Source organism: Telmatherina bonti (assembly GCF_933228915.1).
Source record: "Telmatherina bonti genome assembly, chromosome: 12".
Classification (NCBI taxonomy): Eukaryota; Metazoa; Chordata; class Actinopteri; order Atheriniformes; family Telmatherinidae; genus Telmatherina; species Telmatherina bonti.
The window spans coordinates 9,540,416-9,549,911 of record NC_136610.1 but is presented as its reverse complement, the minus strand read 5'-3'; the positions used below and the strand labels follow the sequence as shown (position 1 = coordinate 9,549,911).

At 45.6% G+C, this 9,496-nt stretch overlaps 1 protein-coding gene across 1 annotated transcript in view; it reads left to right on the top strand.

Moving 5' to 3' along the window:
• Positions 1-400: 400 nt before the first annotated feature.
• The window catches only part of LOC306762869 (protocadherin-1-like), a gene marked incomplete at its 3' end in the record, with an annotated part of 221,951 nt that continues 212,855 nt past the window's right edge, over positions 401-9,496 (top strand). Inside the window, exon 1 of the mRNA XM_079249505.1 lies at positions 401-475. The remainder of the gene's footprint in view (positions 476-9,496) is intronic.

The following is a 9,496-nucleotide window of genomic DNA, read 5'->3' as shown; positions in this document are numbered from 1 at the left end:
TTTTTTTTTTTCCTGGTCCCGGCGCTGCGTCCTCATCCATCACCACCATCACCCCCTCCACCCAACTTCCCCTCGCGACGCGTGCCATCAGTGGGAGATGCTGCCGATGCAGCCCGCACGGTGGTGACAGTTCGGCAGAAGCCTGAGTGACCTGTCTGGTCGGGTCTCTCTTGCCCTGCCCCCCACCCCCCCACCGGGCTGGACTCCAGCTCCAGCCGCGCCTCCACAGAGAGGAAGGACGCGCAGCGCCGGTCACGACAGTCAAAGTGGACTGAAATTGTGAGAGAAACTAGAGGAATAATAACCACCGTGACTGGATTGTTTGATTTGTTTTAGATATTTTCAGTGCTGTGGATTCTACTTTTGCCCCCCTCCCTCCCGGAGAGGCTCCGTTTGCGCACCGAGGAGGACGGAAGCCTGTAGCCGGGTTGCAGCGCTCAGAGCGGGGCAACCGCGCGGCTCTCACCCGGTTCTGGTAGGAACTTCTCTCCACACATACCCAGTATCCTTTCTACTCCTCTGCATTAATAAACGACACATCCCAAGCGTGGAAATTCTCTGTCAGTCTGCGCGAGACGCTTTTACGCACGAGAAGAGTCCGAGTCCACTCACTTTATATTCAATCCGGCCGAAACGCGCACTTGTGCCTTAAGTAAAAACACACTCAGTGCAGGATGGATCTGTGAAGGCACACGGGCGATAGATAAGCTGTTTTCTAAAACATAGATAATAAAATAAACCCACTTAAAGCGTTTTTTTCTGCGTGGAACCTCCTCTGATGGCTGGTTTACGTGTGTTTCACTACGGACTTATTGATCCGTATCGATCCCGCATCCGTCCTTAACATTACCTCCATGTCTGTCAGCAGTAATATAGAGCTTCCTGTGGCTTTCCCAACATTTGTGCAACTGCAAATATCCACCACAGGAGATGCGTGGCTGCAGGATGCGGTTTTTATGGCTTCAAACTCAGGAGTTCTGCATTTGCAGAAGGATATTAATTATATGTATTTATATATATATATATATATATATATATATATATATATATATATATATATATATATATATATGTATATATGTATATATATATATATGTGTGTGTGTGTGTGTGTGTGTGTGTGTGTGTGTGTGTGAAAGTAAAGGAGCTCGTGGTTCCAAGCAGAGGTTTCTCTTCACATTGTTATGCGCGAGCTGATCTGCCTTCAGGGTCTCTCGTGGGGCTGCTTAACGCGAGGAAACGGTCCATTCATCCGGGGCTGCTCATAAGCTCGTCATACAGGCCAGGGAGCTTCTATCTCTGTGCACCTGAGGCCCCTGGAGCACCTGTAGCATCAGATTCAACACTCCCCACCTGCATCCTCCCCCCTCACACACACACTCCCTTAATATGGCTGTGTGTGAGCTGAAAGTCAAATAAAAGCAGAGGAGTTTCAGGTGAAGTGTGTGAAGGTGGCTGAGGGGAGGGCATGCGCTGTGACAAATCCACCATGTCACTGTCGGGGAATCCTGTCCGTCCGGTTCCTCTGGTGCCTCTAGTTTCCCGGTTCTCCTCGTTCTCCTTCTGCTGGGAGAAGCAGAGAGAGGGTGGGCATCGGTCCTACTGATAGAGAGAGAAAGAAAGAAAGAGAGAGAGAGAGAGGGGAAAGGGGTGGGAGGGAGGGGGAAAGAGAGGGGGAGTTGTGTATTTACATGCAAACTGCATCTGCTTCTCCTCGACACACACACACACACACACACAGACACCGAGCTGGAGCAGCGGACGCTGCCGCTGTGGTGGATTCCTGTCGTCCCTTCATACGGCTGTTATGTCTTCCATAGCCTGACCTTTGACCCTGCCCCCCCCTCCTTCTTTGTCTCAATGTTTCATCTGAAAACCGTCTTCATATGAAAACATCCAGAGGGACTGAAACCTGAAACATTTAGCTGCAGGTGCACCCGTGAAATGAGCGACCAGTGAGAGGACGGATCGGGGACGGGAACCACGGAGTGAAATGGCTTTGAAAAGATAAAGACAAGAAGGAAACGGGGAGGAGGTTGGGACTGGGAGGTGTAGAGTTGACGTGGGTTACAGGTAAGCTCACAGGAAGGTGGTGGACTTGATGTGGTCTGCTTCGATGCGGATTCCACCTGGAGGAAGGTTCAGCTTGTGGTGAAAACCCACAAACCTGAAAGCGTCTAATTCCTCTCCAGCAGACGGGCTTGAGCTGGGGAAACTGGTGCTGAGGTTTGCAGCCAGTTCTGATGCTGTCACTCAAGCTCTCGCCGCGGCGCCGGGGTGGGGGGGGGGGGGGGGGGGGGGGGGGGGGCTGCGAGGTTTGAGGTTTGAAACCCCGCTCTGGGAGCCGCCGCCGCCGCCGCCTGTAATTTAGAAACAAATCTGTCCAGTTCTGATCGTCCGAGCAAAAACATTCTCAACCATTTCCCTGTGGGGGGGGGGGGGGTTGAAGAGTGGGAGCTGAAGGATTAGTCAGCGGGGGAGAGGAAGAGGATGGCGAGGGGGGAGGGGGGAGAAAAAAGAAGAAGGGGGAGTCCGTTCTGCACATTTCTGCGTAAAAATTGGAGATGTGAGCGAGCCGCGTCGCTAATGGCCGTCATTAAAACCGGAGCTGCTGGTGCGGAAATGGGCTCGGTGTGTGTGAAATGAAATCACTCGCACATGCACGCATTTACATCCACCGCTCGGCAGGAAGAGAGAGCGTCTGCGCTTCAGATTCACCACTTTTCACGGCGGGTTTGCCCTCGTTTCCGGCTCAGGTCTGAAAGAAGTGCGTGAAGAAGAAGCAGCAAACGCTCACGGAGCGATGACTGCTCTCATTTCAGACAGAAACAAAGGAGAACGGAGGCTTTGTCGGCTTCCTCTCGAGCAGGGCAACCGGTTGTTTGACTTCAAGGTTTTTAAAAGGAAATGTGTAACACATGAGTCATATTGATGACATTTCATTTCGATCCAGTTTGAGAAGATTTCGGAGCATCTTCTGGCTGCTGGAGCTTCTGATGGTTCAGTTTTCAACTCTGAAAACAGAAATCTGTCCTTTCAGACTCTTAACGGTCCAAACGAAGCTGCAACACGCAGCCCTGAACAGCTAAAATATGTCCTACGTTAAAATGCACCACAGACAAAATTATGTAAAGAAATTTAAAGCCAAAGGTTTTTTCTTTGCATACTTGCTAAAATCCCGTCTGAAGGTTCTTGCAGGAGTCGACAGATGTGCGCAAATTGTTGTGTTTATTCACACAAATCTACATATAAGCTCGAGAGAAATATATTTTCTCCACATAGATGCACGGATGGCATCTGTGTGTCCAGAACATCGTCCAGATCCACGTGCTTTCACACCATCAACACCTTTCCTTTTTTATCTTTTAGTTTTTGCAAACTTGACCTGCAGCTGACTGTTTGTTGCAACTTAATCTCATATTTCCTCACATTGAAAAGCCCAACTTTCTGTTAACGCCAGCGGTCGATTTTTAGCTAAATTTAAGCAGCTTTTGCTTCAACAAGCTTTTTTTTGTTTTGTTTTATCTAGCTTGTATATTATCTCCCTTTCTGCTGCTTCTAGGTGTAAAAAAAAAAAAGCTTCTTTTTGGAGATTTTGTGAACAGAAGACGCAGAGGGTTCAGAGGTTTCACATAAATCACGCTCTAACGTCTGAGGAGGAGAAAACATACCGACTTGTACGAAAGCAGCAAACATCCGTGACGGCAGTGACAGACGAAGCTGAACGCTACCAGCAGGGTGTAAAAATGTCTAAAAAGCAACTTCATCACTGCTTCCATCAGAGGAATCTGCCTCATCTCAGACTCTTCGTGTGCTGCAGGTCGACGAGGACGGACATGCTCCTCATGTTTGCTTCCTTTTTCTTCCAACTTCCACACGACTCCTCCCGCAGCTCGTCCAGCTCACGTCGGCGTGTCAGCGGGAGCTGTCGAGGGACACTGTGGGTTCACGTCACAGAGCTTTCCATCAGTGCGACGCACCGTGGCTCCTCCGTAGCGAGGCCGGGAGTCGCGGGGGAACTCCGTGCTGTCGCAGCACGTCTGTGTCGCTGTGCAGGAGACGACCTGATGGCGGTGCGGCGGATGAGAAATAAAACCAAACTCCGCTCTCTTCTGGCCCTTTACGCTGTGACAGCAGTTAAAACCGATGCCATCTTGGTGGTTTCTCCCGTCAGAAGCAGGAAACCATAAACATGCTGCTAATTTCGTGCTAATTGCAGCTGCAGGGGTGGAGATGCTTCGCTGTCTGACAGAAGGACACATCTTTGTTTCCCAGCAGTAAATGGAGTTAGAAGCACCGTCGCTGAGGCCTGATTGATTCTTTTGGATCGAAACGAGGGTGAAAGGCAGATAAGGCTTGTGGGTTGAACACCAGGTGTCATTTCACACCACCACATCTCTGCTATACACACATTACACCATGCAGCTGAAGGATAAAACATTCGTTTTACAGAAGAAGTTCCAAATGTCATCTTCAGAAGTTGCTCGTTTAGGATGGAAGTCAGCAGGAAACTTTAATCCTGTCGTGGTTTCTTCTTTTTAAGATGCTTTTTAACATTCAGTGTAAAGAGTCGCTGTCGTTTCAGCGAAACATTTTCAGCACATCTCCCCTGCCGCCATCGCCATGAGTCCCTGATCTGTCGTTTGTAGTTCACGACATGAACGAAATGGTTCGTTTTTAAAAGGAAAATTAGAAAAAGTCTGTCAATCGAATAGAAAGAATAAAAAAACCGGCTTTCATGTCTTTCATTTAAAAAAAAAGCCACAGAAAAGTCCCATTATTCTGAAATTAGTCATCATTAACAGTTGAGAGAAAAGTAAAGGTCGTGTGCTGCTTTAAGTTGGTTGGTTGCTGCCATTAAGTCGTGCAGACTCCATGATGTCCCTCCATGATTCTGCTTTCCAGCCTCTGCACACATGAACTGGATGAAATCTTATTGGTTTAGTAATTTATGGACTTGTTTTATTTAAATCTGTGTGTAAAAGATGGAATCTGTCCTGAAAGATCCAGCTGGTCTGAGCTGGGAAGAGCTGAGACTCGGATCTAACGGCGTCTTCTGGAGTTTTTCTTCTCCATCGTCTTGGTGACAAGCTGCTGATGCACCGGTACTTCATTTCATTCAGTCGTTATGGCGATTAGAAATGATCTACCTGATGACGTCTGATCTTCAGCCACAAACTTCTCCCATACACCAGAGCTGCAGTGTGCGGATCAGAGGTCACCAGATCTCGTGAGTAGAAGGTCACATGTTTGATCCCGGTACCGCTTCGTCCCGCCACAGCGTCCCGCGGCAACACTTTGAAGATAACAGCAGGCGCGACAAGAAGAAGACAATAAAAAGACTCAGCCAGTCTGCTTCTGTGCATTTCCTCGCTACCTTTTCCCCACCTGATGACTTTCACCGCCGCGGGGAGGATGTTTGCAGAGGGCGTGAACACGCTGACAAACACAACACCTGTTGCCTCGGTGACGTCTGCACCGAGCTTCACGTGTTCACATCTTATCGCCGTCGTTCCACTGAACAGTCCAAAGTCTCTTTATGTCTGATTCTTTTAGACTTTTTCCTCCAGAGACGACATTTTCTGTTCTGCTTTTATTTCAGGGCCTTTTCCCATCTGCTCCCAGTTCATTCCCAACATTACATTTCTTGTTCCAGTGGGTGTTTGGGACCTAAAAGAAAAACACAAAGACTACTCAGTTTATGTCACTGGATAGCAGGAATGTCGTGACGAATCACTGAATCACTCCAGGATGATTGTGACTTGGAAGGGGAGTGTCGCTGCAGGGAAATGAAAAACCTTTGACTTACAGGGCTTTTAAATTCCTCGATGTCGCAACCTGAGAAGATTCATGGACTGGAAACCCATTCTCTGTATTCATGTGTGTGTTTCAGCCCTGATGGCTGCTTGGTTTGATTTTTGCAAATTAAAATTTGACTTCTTTGAGAATCTGCGTAGCATCCAACAACAAGGTCTGCTGTTTCTTAATATATTTATATTAATGTTAAACCAGACATTTATAAAATCGACAAGTGTTGGAATTATTTCCTCTTTAGAGCACATAAACAATCTGGAATATGTTGGATGATTTGCAGAAACCGCGTCGCAGGTTGATGCACGATGAGGATGAGATTAGTAGTAATGAATAAAGACGTGCTGCATTTAAGGAAAGCAGGATTTTCCAGAATTTAAGGCCCAGTTTGTTTCCCACTGCGATGAAAATGAACACACGAACGTTGGAACTGCGTCGTGTTCCTTAAAATGAACCAAAACAGGAAAATAATCTGCGTTTCTGGATGAATAAAAGCTGAAACGGTGCTGCTGCGGAAGATTTTCACTTCAAATGAATTCAGAGGACACACACATACGGGTGGTGCGAGGAGCTGCAAAAGGCTCGGACAACCCCGAGTGTGTGTTAGTGTGTATGTGTGTGTGTGAGCTGATCTGATCAAACAATGGAAGTGAATGGAGTCACTTGAGTGAGCCCTATTGTACTGGATAGCAGACAGACCACACACACACACACACACACACACTCTGGATTGTCCACATGAACCACATCCTGTCCATCTGAGATCTGAAAACATCAAAGCATCTTTTCATTCTCTGGGTGTGTGTGTGTGTGTGTGATGTTTAATTCAAGCCAGGTCTGCAATGCGTAAACTCAAAATGCCGGACATTCTGGTTGCTCTTGTTAGTGTGAGACACACACACACACACACCTGCACTGCTGGACGGAAACTTCCCGGACTGGTTTCCAGCCGGCCTCCTGCTGTGCCAGATTTTTTTGCAGAATGTTTGTCATATTTCCGTGGTTTGTGATTGGTCTCGCAGCGCTGCCGAGCTCGTCGCCACAATTAAAAATGACACCGAGGATTCTTCAGGCTTTTATGTAACACAGATGTCTCTCTGCGTCTGCAACACACACATTTCACTCCATTGAAAAGTCATTTTGTGGAGGAAAAATGATTTAATTTACAAGCTTAAATGAACATAAACTAATTCAAGTTCCGTTGTGCAGTTTCAGATTTACCTGAAAGGATCTGGGATTATTTGTCATTTAGTGATTTTTCAGGAAGACAAAAGAAGGAAACTTCTGTGATGGGAGTTTTTTTTCTTTACATTAGGAAGGATTAACAGTGAACTCAACACACGTTTGCTTTTCTTTATTCCATCCTCGGTGCATCTGCAGTTATTGAGGGTAATTTGGCAGCCATCAGTGGGTCTGTTGTCATGGAGATTGGGGCAGTTGTGTTTGGTGGGATGGGCCGGCAGGCGGGATTGTTGGTGGCTGAAGTCGTTCGTTGCGCTCAGTCGTGCAGCAGGAGGTGGTCGCTGCAGATGCAGCGCCGAGTCGGAGCGTGTTAAACAGCTCACATCAGAGGAAGTTTAATGTTTAATCATCTCGCTGGATCAACGGAGGAGGTCAGTCGTCTGGTTTCTTACGTTACTGCGTCACCTTCTGTAAACGGAGTGTTGTTTTTCCTACAAGCTTTACTTTAAAGGATGTATTCGTCACACACAACCAGCATTTACAAAGCTGACAAATCAACATACTGATGTCAGCTTGTGTAGCTTTCCCTCTGCGTCCTGCAAGCCTTGTTTCCTGGTTTAGGATTTTAATATGTGCTGTTTTTATCTGGAGTTTAGATAATCCCATGGTTTAAATGCTTTTTTTTTTTTTTTTTTTGCTTTCCTTTTATTTATAGTAAAAATATGGTCAATTCATATGAACGAACCAAAGTAGACTAAAGCAAAGTAGCGGCGTGCACATGCAGCACACAGAAAGGAATAAAATAAAAGTTATTAGTCAGACAGATGAACTGAAGGGTCCGAGGCAAGTTGCAACAGGTGAGTTTTGATGTGATTTTAAGGGGGGGGACGTCAGGAGGAGAGCAGAGCAGCGAAAAGCCCTGGTCCCCATGGTAACGAGGCGAGGGGCGATGGAGAGAGGAAGAGGATCTGAGGGAACGGGAGTGGATGGCTGTGTGGACCGGAGCAGAGATGATGGATGGCTGTAAAAAAGGATTCGGGACTTTATGAGGAGATGGGGGGGGGGGGGGGGGGGGGGTCTAGTGGTGATGCAGGCTGACCAGTTCAGGCTCATGGACTGGATAGAAGGGAGTTATAGTGGTCAAGGTGGGAGGTGACTGGGCGGTGGACCAGGACGGCAGGGTGAGGGGTGAGGGAGGGGGGGGACGGTTGGATGCCTGAACAGTTGAGGCGATATTGTAAACACAATATGTTAACATTTAAAATAAACACTCATTTATATTTCATGCTTCCTGCTTATTTCAGAAACTATCAAGGTGCATTTTTTTGTCTAAATAATCCAGAAAATGTCTCATTATTTGTGTATATTTAAGTTTTCCTTAAATCTTATTAGACATTTTCTTCCAATGTTTCAAACGGAGGAGACGATGTTGTTGTGTTGAGGAGTCACGCTGTACTTCTGCAAACGTTTTGGCTGTTTTTCTGCAGCTTGGAAAATATTGTTGAAATGTTTTTTTTCAAGCTTTTCTTTACTTCTAAATCCACTGAGTGCACGCGCAAGATTGTTTTGGTTAAATATCAAGTCTTATTTCACATTTCCAACAAACTAATGAGGACTTTTGTTCCACAAAAATATGTGATTTAGTTTAAATATTTAATTACATCATTAAGAAACCGGGTTTTTGTGTTTTTTTGTGGCTTTTTGTGAATGTAATACACATTTCCAGACACACAACCTCTTCAATAAATCATGTTGCATTTTTGCAGCATATTTTGTTGATATTTTCATCTAGATGCATTCTTAGTGGTTATTTAACATAAATAATGTATCGCTGATATTGTGGTAGTTTCACAGCATTTTAAAGCAACTAAATACAGTTTGTTGTTGTTTAATTTAGTGTTTAAGACAGTAAATATCAGGAATGTGAAGTAAAAACGAACATTTCTGGTTGCTGCAGCGTGAATGTCCTCAATGGATCAGGAGTGATTTCCATTCTGATCTTAGAAAATTTGCCACTTTTATTTGTTTTTTGTTCATTTTTGGATTTACGAAAAACATTGAACCCACATAACTGAAAAAAATCAACTTCAGAAGGAATTGTTGCCGGATGACAGCAACGTTAACACCAAGAAAACAACAAATCAGATCATGAAATACGTTGTAATTCTTATAAAATTTGCGTCATGGTTCGACTTGCAGTTGCGAGGGTGGCTGCAACCTGGGAAGTAAATGCAACACTGGAAAATCAGCCGATTGATACATCAAGAAAAAAAAAACAAAAAAAAAAAACAACTAGCTTAAATTGCTATTTAAGTTTGATTTGGCTTTGGAGGAATTCATTCCTTTTAAGGATAAACGTCGTATGTCATGTTAAAATGGAAAGGAGCACACGCAGCTGTTAGATGCCATGTCCTGGAGTTACAGGCGGGGTATTTACATGTAGATCCATCACCATCAGGTGGTGATAGGGCCTTTTTCGTTGCTTTGTAATGTACAGATGAGT